This window comes from Bos taurus, chromosome 3 (genome assembly GCF_002263795.3).
Source record: "Bos taurus isolate L1 Dominette 01449 registration number 42190680 breed Hereford chromosome 3, ARS-UCD2.0, whole genome shotgun sequence".
Lineage (NCBI taxonomy): Eukaryota > Metazoa > Chordata > Mammalia > Artiodactyla > Bovidae > Bos > Bos taurus.
In genome coordinates, this window is record NC_037330.1 from 43,988,047 (window position 1) to 44,011,557 (window position 23,511).

Below are 23,511 nucleotides of genomic sequence, written 5' to 3' on the forward strand. Positions count from 1 at the left end.
AAAATAAAATAGAATTATAGTTTAATTTCTTAGTAATATATAAACTACATGAAAATTACATATTTAAAACAAACTTTACTCCTTTAGTTATATTTTTGATAAATATTTGTTCACTGATATTTGAAAAATAACCGTATTCATGTTGAACTTTATTTTAATGTGCTAAATTAAATTAATACAAATTTGATTTCACATAAGTATGGAATCACAAATGGGAGAGGATCTCTTCTGTCTTTGCAGATGTATAGATGTTGCTCGCTCAAACTCTGGAATTCTCAGATTCATTGACTCAAGTTTTACATGAACTTGTATGTCATTGATTTTTAATCTAGTGAAATATTTTCTCACCCAACTTTTATTTTTTATAGGTTCCAGGCATAGGAAACATGTGCTGCTTGGTTTAAAATCACTCCTTCTTCTGAGATAGGACATCTTCTCCATATACAAATTGATACATTATTCTGAAGCATGAGGGCATTTATTGTCATAGAATTCACCATAGTGGTCATGGAGGGAGCACACAACTGAAGTGAAGCCTACCATATGTGACACTCTATCCTCTGGTCATGAAGATTTACCCAGAGATGGTCATGAAACCAGTGGAAGCCTATCAGAACATTCTCCCAGGAGTTTTCTAACTAGAGATAGGAAGGAAGGATGCCCTTCCCTTTTTGGTGGTAAGACTAAACAAGTGTTAAATCCCAAATTGCCTGTGGTCATGTTTCCTCAACTAAATGAAGAAAGGCTCATAGTAGTAGAAGAGAATAAGGCTGAATCAAGAAAGAATAAAATATCAAAGATAGAGAGAGATTTCTGGGAGTCTTGAGTCCTTGAATTCAATTACCCACAAGATCAGTTGCATAAAAATCTGAGATATTCAACTACATGATTCAATAATCGGCCCCTTCCCCAACCACCTGTGCCTGAATTACTTTTCTTTGAATTCCAGTCATTTGTAACCAAAAATCTCTGTGTAATACACACTCTACAAGAATAATACTGCTAATGATATTTTAAGAGTTCTTCTCTGGGAATAAAGTATGAGGTGTTCGCAATCAGTGTCTAAATGATGTCAAGCTACAATCTTACCATGCTGTCATGCTGCAATGTATCACAACAGACTACAAAGTAAACCTCAACACAAGTTATTCATCACTGTATAACTTGTTGGAAGGGATGATGATAAAAGTGTCCGTGAACCATCACAGGAAGTGATTCTGGTGCTTCATTACTTGTGGGCACACATAGCTTGCCCATGTATATAACTCACTGGGACTAATTGAAGTTGGCAAATTTTGATTGGAGAATTGTGTAAGTTGTGCAATGGGCCAGCATGTGTGAGGTGATGCCAGAATAAAGATAAGCAGAGTACCAGCAATTTAAAAGAACTAAAATATGCAGTGTTCTTGAATTTGCATTTTGGATAATTAACTTTTATTCAATTTAGAAAGCCTAGTCCTTCCAGAAGGAATGACCCAGGAAAACGACCTCACACCGAAATAGGAACTTCTTTTAAATAGGGGTAAACTTTTTTTATGATGACAAACTGCTAGTTTATTCTACAGGCAAAGAGAAAAGTCACCTTGGATCAGATCTTTGCTTTGAAAGGGTTCAGTTCAGTTCAGTTCAGTTCAGTCTCTCAGTCGTGTCTGACTCTTTGCAACCCCATGAATCGCAGCACACCAGGCCTCCCTGTCCATCACCAACTCCTGGAGTTCACTCAGACTCACTTCCATTGAGTCAGTGATGCCATCCAGCCATCTCATCCTCTGTCGTCCCCTTCTCCTCCTGCCCCCAATCTCTCCCAGCATCAGAGTCTTTTCCAATGAGTCAACTCTTCCCATGAGGTGGCCAGAATACTGGAGTTTCAGCTTTAGCATCGTTCCTTCCAAAGAAATCCCAGGGCTGATCTCCTTTAGAATGGACTGGTTGAATCTCCTTGCAGTTCAAGGGACTCTCAAGAGTCTTCTCCAACACCACAGTTCAAAAGCATCAATTCTTCGACGCTCAGCTTTCTTCACAGTCCAACTCTCACATCCATACATGACCACTGGAAAAACCATAGCCTTGACTAGACGGACCTTTGTTGGCAAAGTAACATCTCTGCTTTTGAATATGCTATCTAGGTTGGTCATAACTTTCCTTCCAAGGAGTAAACGTCTTTTAATCTCATGGCTGCAGTCACTGTCTGCAGTGATTTTGTAGCCTCCAAAAAGAAAGTCTTACACTGTTTCCACTGTTTCCCCATCTATTTCCCATGAAGTGATGGGACCAGATGCCATGATCTTAGAATTCTGAATGTTGAGCATGAAGGCAACTTTTTCACTCTCCTCTTTCACTTTCATCAAGAGGCTTTGTAGTTCCTCTTCACTTTCTGCCATAAGGGTGGTGTCATCTGCATATCTGAGGTTATTGGTGAACTTATTTCATAAAATTTTTATTGAAAAAAGAGACCCAGACTCTGACACCTATTTAACTGTGTACAGACTACAGGTGACCTAGGATAGCCCTAAACAAGTGTCTCCTGGTAGGAGGAGACATAGAGACACAAGACGAACATGCTGTAAGGAAAGAGTTTCTGATTCAGTGACCCTGGTCCAAAATAATAGGACCCAAGCAATGTCAAAGAACAGCTCCCTTTTGGAGGGATATGTAACTAAGCTGGGAAGTCCCTCTGGACTTGACTCTGACATGGTGTGGTGTTTAGAGGAACAATGATGAGCATTTGCAAAACAAGATAGTTCTGACCACGGTATTGTTACAGCCTGTGTGAGATGACACCACCCGTATGGCAGAAAGTGAAGAGGAACTCAAAAGCCTCTTGATGAAAGTGAAAGAGGAGAGTGAAAAAGTTGGCTTAAAGCTCAACATTCAAAAAACTAAGATCATGGCATCTGGTCCCTTCACTTCATGGCAAATAGATTGGGAAACAATGGAAACAGTGGCTGACTTTATTTTTCTGGGCTCCAAAATCACTGCAGATGGTGACTGCAGTTATGAAATTAAAAGACGTTTGCTCCTTGGAAGAAAAGTTGTGACCAACCTAGACAGCTTATTAAAAAGCAGACAACTTTTACTTTGTTACTTTGCCAACAAAGGTCTGTCTTGTCAAAGCTTTGGTTTTTCCAGTGGTCATGTATGGATGTGAGAGTTGGACTATAAAGAAAGCTAAGTGCCGAAGAATTGATGCTTTTGACTGTGGTGTTGGAGAAGACTCTTGAGAGTCCCTTAGACAGCAAGGAGATCCAACCAGTCAATCCTAAAGGAAATTAGTCCTGAATATTCATAGGAAGGACTGATGCTGAAGCTGAAACTCCAATACTTTGGCCACCTGATGTGAAGAACTGACTCATTTGAAAAGACCCTGATGCTGGGAAAGATTGAAGGCAGGAGGAGATGGGAACAACAGAGGATGAGATGGTTGGATGGCATCACCAACTCAATGGACATGAGTTTGAGTAAACTCTGGGAGTTGGTGATGGATGGGGAGGCCTGGAATGCTGCAGTCCATGGGGTCATAAAGAGTCGGACATGACTGAGCAACTGAACTGAACTGAGATTCTGAGTCACTGAGGGAATCTGAGCAGCCTTAGACTAACCTGAGTTGGACTGTGGATGATGAAGGTATGGCAGCAAATGGAGCAAAATGTCAGAGGAAGAGTAAGATTTGTGCTTCTCTCTTCTGGAGTTGGCAGTGGACTCAGCCTTTTGAGCAACTAATCAGCCCCCTGTGGTCCTTGGTCTCTCCAGAGCAGGGCTGGTCACTGACAAGCTCACAGACCAAAGCTAGCCTTCTTTTCTAGTGTCATAGGACACAACTGCCCCCATTCCTTTCTGTATTGTCTGTTACTGCTTTGGTGCTCCTGTGGCAGAGTTGAGGACTTGTGACATAGATTATATCCCCTCACAAAACCTGAAATATTTATTCTTAGGCCCTTTACAGAAACCATTGCTGACTCCTGATATTCAACAACTTTCACAATTTCACTTTACCTCACCTATTCTTATTCCCAATTTTTGTCTCTGAGTTGACTCTGAGCCCACAAGTTTGCTCTTATCATCTTCAGAATGAACCATGACTTCTTTACGTATCATTTTCACCCATCTCGCTCATGGCTGAGTTCTTAAACAACACCCTGTGTGTGCATGCTGTTGCTTCAGTTTTGTCTGAGTCACTGCAACCCTATGGACTTTAGCCCATCAGGCACCTCTGTCCATGAGATTCTCCAGGCAAGAATGCTGGAGTGCTTTGTTGTGCCTACCTCCAGGAGATTTCCCGACTCAGGAATCCAACCCACATCTCTCGAGTCTCCTGCATTGGCAGGCTAGTTCTTTACCACTAGTGCTATCTGGGAAGCCCAAACAACATCCTACTCCACTACAATATCAAAGTGTTTGATTCTTCAATGTCACATTCTAGGGACATGAAATCACTGAGCGCAGTGAACTTCTGACATGACTTCAAATACACAGAAAAATTTGAACACAAATTTGAGTTTAAAGCTTATGTTTAAAGATTTAAGGGAAATAAAAAATATTTCCTAATATATCACAAAATATAGTCAAGTACTAGTCTTTATAATATATTTAAATTTCAGACATCCATTTGCCTTTGCAGATATTATTCAGAGAAAATGTTAAGCTTTAAATGTCGTAAAATGGCAAGGGCCAAATCAAACGAATATCATTAATTTATTCAATCTGTGCTGAATTCTTTCAGAGGTATTTAATATGGCTTGCAAATTAGAGTAAATCCACCAATTTTTCAGGAAAAACAGATGGGAACTTGGTTTTACTGTCATTTGAACACTGAAACCAATAGTTGTATTGACTAGAAAGGAATATGACTAGATTTAATGGAAATAATATTACAGTTCATTGACTCATTATATTCCAGTTACTTATTGTCATCATACACAATACAATTTTTTAAAGTATATATATTGACTACATACATAGTGAATGTGAAGAAGTAGCTACTCCTGGCATATATCTGCCTCTCTATAATTAACCAAATCAAAATTTAATAATTCAATAACTGCTTATTAAAGAACAACCTTGTTCAAGGTACAGAGATAAATGAACACATTTGTGTTCTCAACAAGTTCATATTAGGCTAAGGAAAGTTATGCAAAATCAAATGCTCAGAAAACAGATACTAGTTTTCTAAATTTTTTCTCATCTACCCCTTAAAATGATACAAAAAAATGCTTTTCCTTGTCCAATTTGTGTTAGTATCAATTTTAAACATATGTTTAAATGATTGCAAAAGATATAATTTTAGCATGTTGTAAATATTTACAACATTGGATAAATCTGTTATATCATTTTAGAACATGTATCCCATGGAACCTAAATGCCATTATGATTTGATACCTACCTTCATTTGCTGGTGGCTCAGACAGTAAAGCATCTGCCTACAGTGTAGAAGACCTGGGTTTGATCCCTGGGTTGGAAAGATCCCCTGGGAAGGAAATAGCAACCCACTCCAGTTCTCTTGCCTGGAAAATCCCATGGATGGAGGAGCCTGGTAGGCTACAGTCCATGGAGTTGCAAAGAGCTGGACATGACTGAGTGATTTCACTTTCTTTCTTTTATTTTCATTCACTAATGATAATAAATGAAAAAGAAATGTTTCCTGTAATGGCAATTTAGGTGGTTGAGACTAACACTCTTGGTAAATACAACAGACAATATTGAGAAATATCTTCATAACAGCATCAGATATCCAACAAGTCCATGAAGAATAACCAATCTTAGGCCAGTGAGAGTGAATACTACAAAGAGGTGAACTGGAGATGTTGACCTTGGGGACATTTGTCCATGGAGAGCAGGCAACTCATACTTAAGTAAGGAACTAGCGCAACTAGGAGGGAATTCCCCATAGACAGCTTTGGGGCTGGTTTTTGGAGATGAGGGGACTGACCTTAAGCTCAGTGACTGCCAAAGGCAGGAGCCTAACATAACTCACTCTTGTTATGGGCAAATACCTCATAGAGACAACCTGGGTAACTCAAGAGAAACCTCATACCTTGATCCTGTAACTGCAAGTGTCCATGGGTAATTGGGAACAGGAAATAAAATTCTTTCTGAAGAAGATAATAGCATAAGTGATACATTTTATCACTAATTTTTTCATTTTATTTAACTTTACAATATTGTATTGGTTTTGCCATATATCAAAATGAATCCACCAAAGGTATACATGTTTAAAATTGGCCAGCAAATCATTTAAAATTACAAAGCACATGAGTTTACAAGAATCAGAATGAGCAGCAGTAGACAGAAACTGACCCAAAAGAACTTCAAATACTGGACTTATCAGACATATATGGGAATAAAACAGATACATTCTTTTCATGGACATAAAATTGAAACTCAAAATGTTCATAGAATGTAGTTTTGCAGATTTGAAGAGGAACTATCTAAAAACTATATAATTCAAAATTATATAGATAGATTTAATAGGAGATTAGATCCTTATTAAAGTGTAAAGTGGAGAAGGCAATGGCACCCCACTCCAGTACTCTTGCCTGGAAAATCCCATGGATGGAGGAGCCTGGTGGGCTGCAGTCCATGGGGTCGCGAAGAGTTGGATACGACTGAGCGACTTACCTTTCACTTTTCACTTTGATGCATTGGAGAAGGAAATGGCAACCCACTCCAGTGTTCTTTCCCAGAGAATCCCAGGGATGGGGGAGCCTGGTGGGCTGCCGTCTATGGGGTCGCACAGAGTCGGACACGACTGAAGCGACTTAGCAGCAGCAGCAGCAGCAGCAAAGTGTAAAGATGAAAAATAAACATGATCAAGAGAGGATCAAATATATAGTATTTTAAACTTTTAGTTTGTATTACAAGAGAAGAAAAAGAGGAAATAAAGACATCAGGTGAAGAAAAAATTTTCAGGTAGAACAAGAAAAGCACATAGGAGAATGGAAGATATAAGCATATGATTCATAATGTGAGTGTATAATTCATGGGCTTCCCCAGTGACTCAGTGGTAAGGAATCCACCTGCAATGCAGGAGACATGGGTTCGATTCCTGGATTGGGAAGATCCCCTGGAAAAGGAAATGGCAACCCACTCCAGTATTCTTGACTGGGCAGAAGAACCTGTAGGGGTACAATCCATGGGATTGCAAAGATCACAACCTAAGTGATTAGACAATAACAACATATAGTACATAATTACATATGTAATTACATGACTTCAAATTGATTAATTTAGCTAAAATATGAGAACTAGCACACAAATTTAAAAATTAATTATACTGTATTTACAGAAGATTTTGAAAATTAAAGTATAAAGAAAGGAAATATTACACCATATAAAAACAACCAGAAGAAACTGATGTAGCTCTATTAATTTATAATGGAATAAAAAGTTATCAAGTTGCTGTAGGAATTAATCAAAGGCTTTTCAAGACATCTACAGTAAAAGTTAAAAAAATTTAATGGTAGAAATTATAGGCCTAAATAAATGGAGAATTATACCATGTTTGTGGAGTAAGACACAATACAAAATTGTCAATTCTGTCTAAAGCCACCCATAAATTCAAAGCAGTCCCAATAAAAATTCCAAAATATTTTTAAAAGGAACTTGATAATCTGATTATAAAATTCATATGGAAAGATTTTGCCTGTCTTGAAAAATAATTTGTTAACTAGGCATTATAATAATTTGTTTTCTCAATTAATTACAGGTACATGAAAATATAGTTCTAAGACATAAATAATCATTCACTTAGAAGCACTCTGTTTATCAAGTGAAATTTATATGATATAGGAAGTTAAAAAAAAACCTGTAAAATCAGAAATTGTTTGTTTTTGGAATTTGCCTTTAACTTCAAGTAAAAACTTATATTTGTGCCAAATCTATTTCAAGTATCACTCAAAGTACTAAAATACAAAACAAATGAACAGAGATAGACAAAAGAATTATTACACATAAATTGACATATTTATGGTTAATAATTATTACATTTACAATTATGAATTGGGCCAGCACATTTGCATTTTCAGAGGATTAATTGATATTAATTAATTAAATTGAGTTGCTTAAATTCAACATATTAAAACCAAGATTGCATTTTTGGGATCTGCTACACTACAATAAGAGTCATAGTGGGTGAGAATTATATCTGTCTTCTGTAAAGTCAAAAGAATGTCACATTCTCATTCCCTTGGAACAATGTGTGGCAAGTATATAGATGAACCCAGGCTAGTCTGCGGGTTGATGGGAATCACACAGCCCTATTGTGTCCTCCATCCATCAGACAACCATCAGAAGCAGAGCCATTTAGCTCATTGGCAATTGATAACAGACCCATAAAGGAACCAGTCTAATTGTCAAACTGCAAAGCTGTAAGCTAAACAAATGGTTCCCACTAAAATTTTGGAATGATTTATCACAAGCAAAAGCTATTTCAGCTGGAATGATTTTGCCTCAGTTTTGGGCTGCAAAAGCTTTCTTTTTTCTTTCCCAAGCCTGGTTTTCAGCTTATCTGGTGATGCTGAGATAAGTTCCTTTTCTGCTTAAATCGGCTAGAGACGGTTTCTGTTGCTTGCAACTGAGAACTCTGACAGATACACTTGTAACGAGATAGAATTTGATATTCCAATGCATTTTTATTGCACTGGCAGTAATTTATATCACTTTATAATATTTTTTTTACTCAAAATAGATAATATATATTACATCCTAACTTACTTGGAGAATAGATGAAATATATTGCAGTGAACCGAAAAGGTAGCTCTTGGTATAGAAAAAAACTTAGAATGAAAAAAAAATGTTTATCATTTTCCTTTTCTATTCTACCAGCCTTGGCACCCCACCAACTCTAGAGCAAGATACCACTGTCTTGGAAAAAGAGAACAAATTGTAAGAGGACCAAGTGAGCTTTAAGAAAGGTGGGTTTAAAAAGTAGCATGGATACCAATAGTATACTGATATAGATTAGATATAGATCTAAACATAAACACAGACATAAAGATTGATGATATATACACAGACTTAGTGATAGATGATGTAGATATAAATGTAAGGCAATATTTTATGTTTGTAAAACATCTTTTCTTTGAATCCGTTTCAGAGGTGTTTACTGTCAATGGAATATAATAGTTGGAAGAATATTTAAGTTTTACCTAATTCAACCTAAGGATTATTTTTTCTTTAACATCACTAACAGATGTTTACTAGCTTCTGTCTGATCATTTTTCACTTCAGGGTTAGAAAATCTTAAGGTTAATGGATTGCAACATAGCATATTTTCCAGAAAACACACCTGTGAAAAAAAGAACAATGAATTATGGAATAATAAAACCATAAAACATTGAAAAATTTAACAGTGAATCTTTCATTACAACCAGGGATGACTTTCAATTAGTTAAAAAATGTAATCAATGCCTTATTCTTTGTCTCAGGAAATCAAATAATTCTTCTAACCTGAAAGAAGATAGGAAGAAGTTAAATTCCTCTTCAATCAAACGGCCCCGGGCTCAAGCAATAGTTTTCTACAAGCCAGTAAACAGTGCATATTCCTTTTCTTTGAAATTTCTGTTTTTTCTAAAACTATCCCCATATTCCTACTTCATTCAGAGCCTATAATTCCCAAAAACCAGCAGGGAGAGACTTGCAGTGGAACACTGCTTGCTGGGAAGTTAATTCCCCAAAGTAAAATAATTTGAGTTGAAGCAGATGATGTCTAAAAAGCCCTGTAAGAGTGCAAGCCAAGCACTGCAGTTTTTCCTAGATTCCATTACTTTATTAAGAATCAGATAGCAGTCCATGGGGTCACAAAGAGTCAGACACGACTGAGCGACTTCACTTTCACTTTTCACTTTCATGCACTAGAGAAGGAAATGGCAACCCACTCCAATATTCTTGCCTGGAGAATCCCAGGGATAGGAGCCCGGTGGGCTGCCATCTATAGGGTCACACAGAGTCGGACACGACTGATGTGACTTAGCAGCAGCAGCAGCAGGAGTTCAAGAAGTCCCACTTCAGGACAGCAGAACTGCACCAAATGCATGCCTTGTACACATGCATTGAAAATGATAGACTAGCCATGTCCCTGTGCTACCTTTGCATTCATTCACTCACTCAGCAAATTATTTATACTTGAACAGTCTAGGCATGAAGGATAGAGCAGTAAATGAAAAAGACCAAGTCCCTGCCCTTTAAGGAACTGCATTCTAACAGAAGGGAACAAAGAAATAAAATACGTCTGTGGCTCAGCAGTAAAGAATCCACCTGCAATGCAGGAGACCCAACGACACAGGTTCAATCCCTGGGTCAGGAAGATCCCCTGAAGGAGAAAATGGCAACCCACTCCAGTATTCTTGCCTAGGAAACCCCATGGACAGAGGGGCCTGGCATGCGACCTTACATGGGGTCGCAAGAGAATCAGGCATGACTTAGCAGCTAAACAACAAACAAAAGTGAACTTAATGAATGAAAAATAAAGAAAGTTAAGCCATATAGGCAAGGTTGTGTGAGGAGTGCTCACTGTTACATACATGAGGTCAGGGAAGGCTATTTGGTAAAGTCAGTCTGAAAAGGTGGTCTGTAGGAAGACACCAAGCAGCCCATGTTAGCTTGTGTGCTGAGAGGAAGTCTGAGCATCTGCAGCTGGCATGCCCTTCCTTAAGTTACTTGCATTGTCTCTCCTTCACCTTCTTCAGTATTCTGAAAGAATAGATTATCCATGACAACAAAGAATTAGAGAGCTGCCAATAGACTTCTCAAGGAGAAAGAGTGTCTAATGTCAGTTTTTGTATTTTGAGATAATAATGTCTTTCATAATCATACACTAAGCTTTTGCAACCCAAAGCATTATTGACAGGCCTAAGAAGTGGTAGATCTAAGCCCCCACATGGAGGTGTTTGTAAAGGATGGTTTCTTTTCTAGGGCTGCCGTGATGCATAACTGCAGAGGACATTCTTCATAGCATATTCTATATCCTGATTAGAATTGTACAGTTGACTACTTTCTGCCCATTGCATCATCTACACAAAGAAAGAAAGAAGAATCCATGGACAATTTGTCTTAAGTTTATGGTTTGCCACTCTCCCCCTTCTCTTCCCATTGCATTGGTATTTATTTCATGGTTTACTCCAGCATCTATTTCATTGTTGTTTTTTATATGCATACTGGTACTTCTCATTAGCTGGTAGATTACTTGAGGACATACATACATATGGGTCAGCTTTGCCTCCTTAGTCTAATATAAATAATTGCTAGATAAATGATTCAGGAAATTAAAAAATATAGAAACTTGTTAAGCTTGTATTCCCTTTTTTGTCTGTGTGTTATTTTCCTCAAATATTTCTGAATCTAAAACATGCAAGAGAATATAATTTAGCGTCAATAGCCAAAACAGCTTCAAAACAGTTGTGTCCACTTATTTAGGGCATGCTTGTGAATGGCCTTTCATCTGGGTTAAGTAGCCATTCTTTTAAGAGAAGATGGCATTGTAATCATAACCATACATCTGGCCAGACACAGATAGTCCATTGTTTTCCTAAGTCCAAATAAAGAGCTTTTCAAGCTGTTTGTCAGACCCATCGGAGGCAGAGTATTTTTAACTGAGTTTTGGCAACAGGAGGGACGTGATAAAGAAAAATTCACCCCAAATTGTAATGATTATTTTCTAGGCATCTTAGCATATAAATTTTGGAGTCAACATATAAATGTTTCAGTCTGATGCATTTGGGTTCACCACAAAGGGTTTACCAACATTAAAAAAAAAGAGAGAGAGAGAGAGCTAGAAAGATATTATCTTTTGGGCCAGTGGGTAGAATTAAGTCAATGCAATTATTATAATCACCGATAGACTGTTAGGGAATATAACAGACTGTAGTTTGAACAGTGTCAGTAAGAATCCAGTTTGATTATGTTACCTAAGGGAAATTTCAAAGTAAAGTTTGAAATTAGAGCAAGGACAGAAATGGAAGAATAAAAGGCAAATAGTTTCCTTCCTAAAAGATTAAAATTTTAGTGACAAGTTTAGAAACTTAGGAGTGACAAGGCTACATAGTCATGAAAGGCAAAAGAAGATGAATTCAAATCTAATAGTTCTTAAAGATGAGACTTCAATAAATGGCAAACTGTGTTCATTAATAAATCGGAAAGGATGGCTAGAACTAAGTATGGCCTAACCTAAGGAAAAAAAGGCAACACTTCAAAGAGTAAATGTCTTTCAAGAGGAACCAGATACAGGAAATTATTGGAGGGTGTAGAATCAATGATAAGAGTGATTGAGGAATTGCCTTTTTTTTATTGGAAAACACGGCTGAGAAAAATTTTACGTGGAAAAAAAAATGTTGAATGAATTTTCAGTGTAATTGCAGCATGATTTGGAGTTAATTTTAATAATTTTTTGCCCAATAAGAATTTCTGGAACATATTGTTTTCTCAGAAGGACATAGAATTTTTGCATTTAAGGAGTGGATTTATGAAGATGGACACTGAGCTGCCCTCAGTAAATTTATGAGGTCGAGCACTTTCATTTTTATTTCCATTGATGAAATCTAATTTCCAGAGGAATAGTTCCAGTTCTGAAACATTTCTCTAACTCTGAGTGAGATAAAAAGTGATACCTCTGATGAGACAAGGAGGAAAATACTGAGTGCATATTTTTCTCTCTTTCTCTTTGTCTCTTTCAGATCTTGTAAAGTCACAAGGATAAACTGTATCCCTGGTTACGCAGTTTCCCTGCCTGTGTAATGACTGTGCATGAGGGAAGGGAGGGAAGAATGGAGAAATGGGAAACCCAGTATACCCACATGTCTGCATTCTCTGATTCAGTTTCATCAGCAAAAAAGCTAGTATTTCATTTCTCAGTTGATTCTGAGAGGGGGACTGAGCTAAAGCTAACCAACATGCTCAAAGCCCTCAAAGTTCAAAAGCACCCAGAATGAAAAGCAGCAGCTCTCCACCCTGCACCCCACTTCAGCTCCAGAGTTAACCATTTCAGCTTTTAAAATCCTTCTGAGGGTTACTGACATAACCTATGTATCTACTTCTTGATTCACCAACTTTGAATAACATTACTGACCCTTGCTCTTTTCTCTTTTTATTAGTTTTATGTCCATTTCTAGTTCACCTAGTGGTTTTATTTATAAATGATACACTATGTGTCCATTTCTTGAACTATCAAGTTTGTTGTTCTTCAGTCACCAAGTCCTTGGGACCCCATGGACTGCAGCATGCCAGGCCCCTCTGTCCTCCACTATCTCCCGGAGTTTGCTCAGATTCACGCCCTTTGGGTCAGTGATGCTATCCAACCATCTAATCTTCTGCTGTCCTCTTCTCCTTTTGCCTTCAACATTTCTCAGCATCAGGGTCTGGTGGTTTTTGGTTTTTCATCTAGTTGTTTTATTTATAAATGATGCACTTAAATCTCTACTTCTTGAACTACCAAATATAGATAGTATAAAATTGACCTATAATCCTGATTTCATCTTTCATCTTCTGTAACTCTCTTCCCCTTCCAAATTCTGTCAGTTCTATTATTATTGCTTTTACAATGTCAATGTTTACACTATTTATATTTGCATTCTTTTCTAACACTATACCTAAAATGTCAGTTTTTTGTTTATATCTTGATTGCAAAAATTGAACCAGACAGTCCAATGTTATAAACACATAAATCATTATTCAGTGAAGAATCAATAATGTGATTGTGCTTATAAAGCAGAAAATATTACTTTATTTATACTGCTTTAAATTTGCTAATAAAAGGAAAATATTCCAAAGAGCAGTTTCATATGGATTATTTTTTTCTCATTCCCCATTATTTATTCAAAATGTATCCAAAATCTTTATTTTGGTTTTGAGCAGTGGTTACGTTTAGAGCTGTCATTTCCCCCAGCATTTATTTCATATTTTATTAGCTGATAGAATTTAATATATTCCACAGAAAATATATTTTTGTCTTGTCATTAAGAAATTTAAGATTTTTAATTGAACATACAGTTTACATATTCAAATCTACTTCCTTCTCTATGTCATTCTTCTGAAGATTTTCTGACTTTCTATTATAATCTAAACTGGCTTCTAGCCTAGCTTCAGAGCTGCTTCTGGGATTTCTTTTTCTCACATTCCTAGGTTATTCCTACTGTTTCTTGTAGTGTACATCCTGCTTTCCAAAAAAGAACAGTTCCCATTTTGTTAGAGCACATCCTTAAATAATTTTTTCTCAGAAAGTGTGTTTCAGAGGTAAACTTTCTATGTAAAATCTTCCAGTGGCTTTTCCCCCCATATTTGAGTTATAGTCTGATTGGATTTAAATTCTAATTTTAAGGGGAAAGTGGCCAAGATGGCAGAGTAGGAAGACCCTGAGCTTACCTCCTCTTATGAGCACACCGAAATTACAATTATTTACAGAGCGACTATGGATGAGAACAAAATGAAGACTAGTTGAAAAGATTTTCCACATCAAAGGATATAAAGAAGAAATCACAATAAAGCAGGTAGGGGGTGGAGACCCACAGCCCTGCATAGGCAACACAAAAATGGGAGGGAAATCACAACTGCCGAGGTTCTCCCCAAGAAGCAAGGGGTCCAAGCCCACAGGGCTAAAAGAAATATAATTTGATAAATGTTATACTTGAGGTTTTGATTCAACAAATATTAATTGAACTATATACTCTGCATTCTAGAGCTGTGTTAAAGAGCTTAAAGGCATTATCTCATTCAATCTTCAATCTCATGATATGAGAAAGGTATTATTAATATTCCTTTTTTAATAGATGAAGCAACTAAACCTAAATACCTAACTCTAAAACTCTTTCTCTTAATTGTGAATTCCTGAGAAATGAAGTGACATTTCCACTGCTCTTTGGAGAATGAATGGCATTTGCAGCATATATTGGGAGTACTAATCTCATTCTGCCTTCAATTTTCTCACATTGTCTTAATTCTCTTTCCTTGTTCTAAACAATGTTTTCATATTTTAGTATGGTTATCATTGCAAACTATGTCAGATATCTTTTTGGAATGAGTGAATAATAATAATCATAGTGTCTGATAAAAATTTTGTCTATATTTTCAAACCTAGGTGTGAATGATTTCCCTAGGTGACATAAATCTATTTCCTTGATAATAATAATTATTATTACCAATAATTACCATAATAATTAATCCATTATGTATCATCATAACTCTAATATTATTTGCTTTTGTTCTTCTGTGTTATTATATCACAGAAAACTGTCCAATGCTTTGCTGACATCTAAAAGTATTAATAATTCCTGCAACATTTCCCTAATCAACAACTTTACTCTTTAGAGAAGAAAAGATATTAGTGTTGAATTGTTTTCTAATAATTCCACAAAGAAAAAAACTATCATTCTATGTGTTTCTAAGATACACAAACCATCTGTTTGTGTTTTAGAGCTTCTTTCAGAAGCATTCATTTGTATGATGATATTTTTATTTTCAAAATATATGGGATTTTATGCTGCTTTGCACACAATGAACTAGATTATTCTTGCTGGTGAACTTCCCTGAGGACCAAAAGGGGCGTTTTGAGAAGCTCCACTAACTGTCAAGTCCTGTTAGGGCACCACTGATGAACTTGCTTCTCAGATGCTCAGAAATAAAGTCTTAATGACTTACAAAATGATTTCTCGGTAATCCAGAAGTCTTTAACTTTCAGGCAGGGTCAAACTTGCCTACAAGCTCCCAATCTAGGAGTCAACCTTCACGATTTCTAAGCCAGACGCTGCTGTTAACTAATGGTTTGCTGTGGCAAATATTTAACCTCTCAAGTTCTCAGTTTCTGTATCTGAAAATAAAAGGGTTGGATTGCATTGACCCCAGGAATACCTTCCTGCTCTGAAAGGAATGGTTCACAAGAAGGGACTCAGCTTTATTATGTAGCAAGATCAAAAGGGTTGCATGGCAGTGCATGACTATGTCTTTGTGTGTGTGTGTAAGGTCCGTCTAGTCAAGGCTATGGTTTTTCCTGTAGTCATGTATGGATGTGAGAGTTGGACTATAAAGAAAGCTGAGCGCCGAACAATTGATGCTTTTGAACTGTGGTGTTGGAGAAGACTCTTGAGAGTCCCTTGGACTGCAAGGAGATCCAACCAGTCCATTCTGAAGGAGATCAGCCCTGGGATTTCTTTGGAAGGAATGATGCTAAAGCTGAAACTCCAGTACTTTGGCCACCTCCATGCGAAGAGTTTATTCATTGGAAAAGACTCTGATGCTGAGAGGGATTGAGGGCAGGAGAAGGGGACGACAGAGGATGAGATGGCTGGATGGCATCACTGACTCGGTGGAGATGAGTCTGAGTGAACTCTGGGAGTTGGTGATGAACAGGGAGGCCTGGCGTGCTGCGATTCATGGGGTCGCAAAGACTAGGACATGACTGAGCAACTGAACTGAACTGAAGGTAAAAATAGATCCACAGAAGGAGATTGTAAGAAAGGAACACCTTTCAAAAGGTCTGTCTCAAATAATAATCCACAAATTATGACAATTTATTCCATTATACATATACTGCATTGTACATTACAGCATAATAACATACAAAAGCAACATACTGCGATATATGTATGGCAGTATGTGTGCACTTAGTCATTCGGTCATGTCCGACTCTTTGTGACCCCATGGACTGTAGCCTGCCAGGCTCCTCTATCCATGGGATTTTTCAGTCAAGAATACATGAGTAGGTTGCCATTTTCTTCTCCAGGGGATCTTCCTGACTCAGGGATGTTTGAACCCGTGTCTCCTGTGTCTTCTACATTGCAGGCAGATTCATTATCTGCTGAGCCATTGAGGAAGCCATATATATTATATGAGAGAGAGAGAGAGATGTCTCTCTATATATGGAAATACAATATATTGTATAATACAAAACATACACAACAAAATAAGCACTTCCCAGGTGGTGCTAGTGGTAAAGAACCCAACTGCCAATGCAGAACATATAAGAAACATGGGTTGGATCTCTGGGTCAGGAAGGTCCCCTGGAGGAGGGCATGGCAACCCACTTCAGTAATCTTGCCTGGAGAATCCCATGGACAGAGGTGCGGGCTACAGTCCAAAGGGCCGCAAAGAGTTGGACATGACTGAAGTGACTTAGCATGCACGCACACACACATAACAAAATAAATGCGTCACAATCTGTGGGTTATTGAGGCAGATCCTCTGAAAAGAAAGTCCTTTTTCACAGTATCCCTCCATAGATCTGTTCCCTACTTCTCTGCTTCTTGCCTCTCTAAAGTTCTTTCTACTAAAATTTTCTCTACTGGCTGCAGTGGTAAAGCAACTATGCCCAGAAAGTGCTTACGTAGAATCTTTAAAAGAAGAAGGGTTCTTTTTTTCATCATGAGTTTGTTTATTCTGTTTGTTATCACTGATCAAAGACTTGGAAGTTGCAAATGGCAAACAGATTTGAGATCCATGAGATGGGTATAATATATGTAAAAAAAGTGTGGTACAGTCAAGAAATAATCCTATATCTGAACGTAGGGAGTAACTTTAGACTCCTAGGTTTTGAGGACCTCAAGTTGAAGTTCTGAAAAGATTGTCCACACCGAATTTCACTGACATCAAAATTTGTCCTAAGACTCCCATCCAGGAAGTTTCTTGTAAGAGAGTTTAAGTCATTTTGTATACACTCAGGGGACTCCACTACTGGCCTCTCATGCCAGTGAGAGGCCAGTGCAATGCAGTGTGCTTTGCATTGGTCTGTACAGCTGCTGTAATGCAATTGTCCTTCTCTGGATGACTTCTCAGTAACATTAGCTCTGCATGAAAATGTAATGATGCTACTCTGTTCTACAGGTTACCAGAGATATTTTGCAGAAAAGCTAGACTTGACTTTTTTCCCTATTCTTTCTATCACAGGGCAAGGACATCTGAGAATACACCAATCGGGGGATGCTACAAAACTCCTCTTCCCCAAGAGGATACCCCAAGGACTGAGTCAGTAAGGGCTTTGCAGAGATTGGCCTTAGTGCTAAACTATTTTCCTGATGTCTCACAGATCAAGTCACACTGCATATAAAGGACCTATGGATTACAGGATGTGTGAAAACACGAAGATGATAATTTTGGGATGAAAAAGTGTGTTTATACGCTTAAACGCTTTATAAAAAGCCTCAGGAATCTCTCAGGTAGTAATTTACAGTAGAAATGTAATAATGGCTTCATGCTTAAATTATTTTCTGCATTTGCTGCTGTTGTTTTTAATATTGAAGGGAAAGATGCTTAAAGTATTTTGCATCAACCATAGCTGAGAACTAATACTGAGGTTAAAATTGTATCTTTCTCTAAGAAGAGATAATACAGACTAGATTTCTTTCTAACCTAGTTTTAAAAAACAATGCATTATTTACAAATGAATTGGATTAAAAGACATTCTTACTGTTTAATTAATGGCTTTAGATTAAAAATATAAGAGAAGGTACCATACAAGCAGAATAACATTTTAACAACATCCCGAAGAGTTGCATAAAACTACAACTTTGGAGAAAATCTATGGTGCTGTGTGAGCTTTTATTCCAAGAGCATAAACTAATGAGTCAACAAGCATATGTGTAGCAAGAATTCCATTAAGCTTTTCCTGTTTTCATGTCAAACTAAAGTTTTCCAAAATGATAATAATCAATCATTGGGTTTTTAATAATATAAAATAAAAGATTTGTCCGAATTCATTCAAATTAGCACTCTGAGAATCCTGGCTCAGTGTCAGTAGATTTGTTGCTGTTGTAATAAAAGTTACCAACCATTACGTTTGCTGGCAATGGGTTAATTCCATAATGGTATTGACTATGATGTCGCTTAAGGGAAATTATGGAGTAAAATCTGTCGGAACAAATCTTGAGTAGGAGGAGTAAATGCTCCACAGCACACTGTGCTTCCACGTCCATCTGGTGTTCTGAAATAAGAAAAGCCAGAGAGGTCTACCAAATGCGCTCCATGGCACATGTGAAAAAGCAAATATCAGAAGAAAATGCAGGTCCATGTTTTTGTTTTATTACAATACCTATTAGCAAAGGACACCAGACTGAATAGGCCATAACTGTGTTTTGCCTGAAATAGAGTTTAGAGATGCTTTCCTTCTCGCTTGATGAAGCAAACATTGCTTCCAGATACATTTTACTTTTTAATGACAAAAAATTTCCAATTCCAAATGAAATTATGACACTAAAGGTGTCCGGTGACCACTTTTCCATACCATTGCCAAAATTCAGATACATGCTTCTCGTGTATATTATACCAGTACTGAATTGTTTAATTCTATCAAATTATTTGTGTATATGGCATTCTGGTGTTAAATATCCTCAATGCAACAACAAAAACCACTTGAAAACAGAAAATCACGAAGGAAAGGTACTTTTATTCCTATTGTCACAAGATTACCACTTTAAACATTTTGATGAGTCCTTCCACAATTAAAAAAAAATGCTACTGACATTTTACTTTGTAGGCTGCTCTCTGTTCATTTAGTAATCTAGCATGAGCATTTTCCCATGACTATAACCATTTAGGTATAGGTTTTAAATTAAATATGTTTAACAATTTAACTTTATTTATAACTAGATGTTATAATCCTGATACTCATCCAGTTGTTTGTAAAAAATCATGGGCTTCTTTGCGGGGTGCGATCGTACTGTTTCATCTTTGGATTAGAATAAAGAGATTTAACTTCACGAGATCTCCTTCAGAGATGTCTGATGACATCATATCTCATGGCACCTGATGCACATCAAGAGGGTCTTCTTCTCCATTGTGTCCATTGGCTAACTGATTGGCAGCATGTGGGCAAAACCCTTGTCAAATGCTATCCCCTGGGACAAGCTGCTGGAGATTGAAATGTACCCAGAAGCAGTAACAAAATTAGTGGGTTAGGGCTGTATTCATGTCAGGGCTATTAAGGATCAACCAACAGTAGCTGGGAATAGATAGCAATAACACATGCCTATCTGATGCAGCAGGAGTTTGTGTGGAGTATTATGTTTTCATTTCCTCAACAATTCACCACTAGAAATGGTTTTCTCTCAAAAAAGACTGTTTCTGAACTAGCTGACAGCACCTGCAATTTTCACTGCAAGGCTTTTACCCTAATTTTAGTGACTATTCCTTTCCTCCATCAAGCTCAAATTCTGAATGTGATTTGGCTGCCCTAGACTCTCTGACCAGTAGGCACAGGCCGTCTGATGCTTTCATGCCTATAGGAGTAAGACATGAAATATATTGTCTGGCCCAAACACTTTTTAAGTCTCAGCTTAATCACAGTCTTTATCATGTCTTCCCACTTCATTCCTCAGTACCATGAGATCTTTTACTTCTTATTTCAACTAAAGTGCCTAGCTCACAGTAGGATATCAATAAATGTTTGTGGGACTATGCTTAAATGAATGAAAGTGTGACATTTAAAAAGTTGAATTTCCAGTGCTGTGACAGCAGATTTTTTGGTTCAAGTTTCTTTCTGAAATCTGTCAAATCCAACACAGAGTTTGTGTTTTTTTCTAAAATCAGACCTGAGTGGGAAACAAGTTTTGCAATATCACAGATTTGGCAAAAGACCTCAGACAGTTTCTGGAGGTACGTTATTGCTTCTGAAGGCTTAAGAAAATCAACTTCATTTTGACTCTTTTTTTTTTTTTAATGTAGGAATTAAAAATCTAAGGCTATTTCACTATTATCTGTCCCATTTCATCTAAGCAGGTTAAAATTTGAAGCTCTTGTTCATCTACTAGACAGGAATTCTCAAGGCTTAAGAGCATAGAAATATCCCCAGATTTTCAAATTGCACAAAGCAATGTGATGGCCACATGATGTGAAAAACCAACTCACTGGAAAAGACCCTGATGCTGGGGAAGATTGAGTTCATGAGGAGAAGGGGGTGACAGAGGAGGATGAGATGGTTGGATGGCATCCCTGACTCAATGGATAGAAGTTTGAGCAAACTCCAGGAGATAGTGGAGAACAGGGAAGCCTGGTGTACTGCAGTCCATGGAGTTGCAAAGAGTCAGACATGACTGAGCAACTGAACTGACTGACAGTCACTATGATAGCTCCAAGGCAGACCATAAAGACCTAAAAGTGGGCAGAGGTCCAGTTCCTGTAAATCTTTGCCTTCCCCAAAATAGTTGGAATAAATCCCCCCACTCATTAGCCTATGAAATCACCCACTTGTATAAAAACTAACCATGCCATGTTTTGAGGCTGTGATCTCCTCCTGAGATGGTCCACACTCTGCCTGTGGAGTGTTTCTCTCTAAATAAATCCAGTTCTTATCTATCACTTTGTCTCTCACTGATCAAGAAATTAAGGTTCATCAAGTGCTGAGGCCTTCTGTAATCTGTCTCATGTCAATTTAATTTCTAGACCAGCCAGAAGAACCTAGAAGGGTAAAGGAAAATTTCTTCCTTCCTGACCCTACGAATACAAATAAGCCATAGTTAGGACTGTGTCTTATTCAGCATTATTTCAACTGATCCTAGAAAAGTACCCAGAATATTCATTGTTATTGTTAGTCGCTAAGTCGTATCCTGTGAGATACGACTTTTTTTTTTTTTTTCTTTTATCAGTGAAAACTGAGAACATCCTAAATGTCCATCAACCATCAAGAGAAGAGCAAATTAAATATTACCACCATACTATGAAGTGACATGCTGTTAAAACTGTGACAGATTTGCATCTACCAATATATAATGATCTCATGTATCAGTAGTTGAAAAAAAAGCAAAGATATGTATAGTCTGTGTTATAGTGTTAAAATTATGCATTTAATGTGTGTCTCTAAATGCAGAGAAAGAGGGTTTGGAATTGTATGCCCCAAACTGTTTAGATATCAACTCTATGGAGATTGAGGAATTAGGAGATAAGAGGAAACATATTTATTCTATGTACTTCTGTATTTGAATTTTTGACAATGCATTCATGTTTCACTTATACAAGTTTACTTGTATAATTGTAAAGTGATCTAAGTAGAAATCAGGATAATTCAAATAAATAAAAGATATTTTGAAAAAACTTTCTAACAAACAAAAAGCCAAACAGTGACAATTTTAATAAATACTAAAACAGGCCACAGGGATCCACCCAGTCAATTGGAAAACTATTGCTTGCCCATGCACCATATCCAGCCTGTTTCTTGTTTTTGTACAGCGTGAAAGCTAAGATTTTTACATCTTTATATGACATACATATAAATACATAAGTAAAAATATGTACATGTGAAAATTACATGAAATTCAAATTTTAGTGTCCATAAAAGTTAATGAAAGTTTTATCAGAAAACAGCCAGATCTATTCATAACATATTTTGTGGCTGCTTTTGCAGAGTCACAGCAAATTGAGTCACTGTGAGAGAGACAGTCTGGCCCACAGAAATATTTACTAAATAGATGTACTACCTGGCAGTTAGAAAAGGTTTGCCAACAAATTTCAAAAGGGAGTACACCATTGTCAACCTTACAAAAAGTGTTCATCATCACGTCTGAACAATTTTAAAAATTGTTAAAGAGCTAAGTCGCTCTTCTGTGACCCCATGGACTGTAGTCCACCAGACTCCTTTGTCCATGGGATTTCCCAGGCAAGAATACTGGAGTGGGTTGCCATTTTCTTCTCCAGGCGATCTTTCAAACCCAGAGATCGAACCCAGGTCTCCTGCACTGGAGGCAGATTCTTTACCATCTGACTACCAGGGAAGCCCTAGGTCACCTGGGAATGAGTTAAATAATTTATTTTCCTTAAAAAGTTTGCAGCCTATCTATTTTCTCCACATAAAAGAAGATATCAACTCCAGGGCACTTCTATCAAAAAAATTGCATTTCCTTAGTAGAGAAAGAAATTATTCCTGATGTTGCAATATTGTTTTCTAGAAAGAGCTATTATTCTGTTTTAAGAAAATAAACATCATGGCATTCTTTAATAAAAATAACCATTTCATAGTCTTTGTAAAAATGACATTATTATGAGTATAGATCAACCTAACCTCCTTAAAAGAATATTTAGTTATCATTTATATCTGTCTTCTTCCACCCTGAAAATTTTTGCAGATTGTATCTTGTAATTTTTGGACTTTGAAAACATGAGTGAGTAATTATGGATCTAGATGAGACTTCAAGATACAACATGGCAAGAGCTCTGGAGAGGCTCTTGAAGATTCTAGGTTAATGTGTAATCCTAGCAAGGTCTCTTTTGAAGACAGCCAGAAAGGCTGAATGTCTGGGCAAAGTCACAGATTAAGTGGGATAATGGCTACAAAACTAAAGCAGTAGAAAGTATTTTGTAAAATTTGGAAAAAGTGTCATTGGTAGAAAAGTGAAAGAGATGAAGGTAGAAAGGTCTTTTCTTCAATACAACTCAACTCTCACAGAAAACGACGTGTGGAAAACAGCAAAGTTGCCAGAATATCCATGATGATGTGGATTAATCTAGCTTGGCCACCTCATGGGAAGAGTTGACTCATTGAAAAAGACTCTGATGCTGGGAGGGATTGGGGGCAGGAGGAGAAGGGTACGACAGAGGATGAGATGGCTG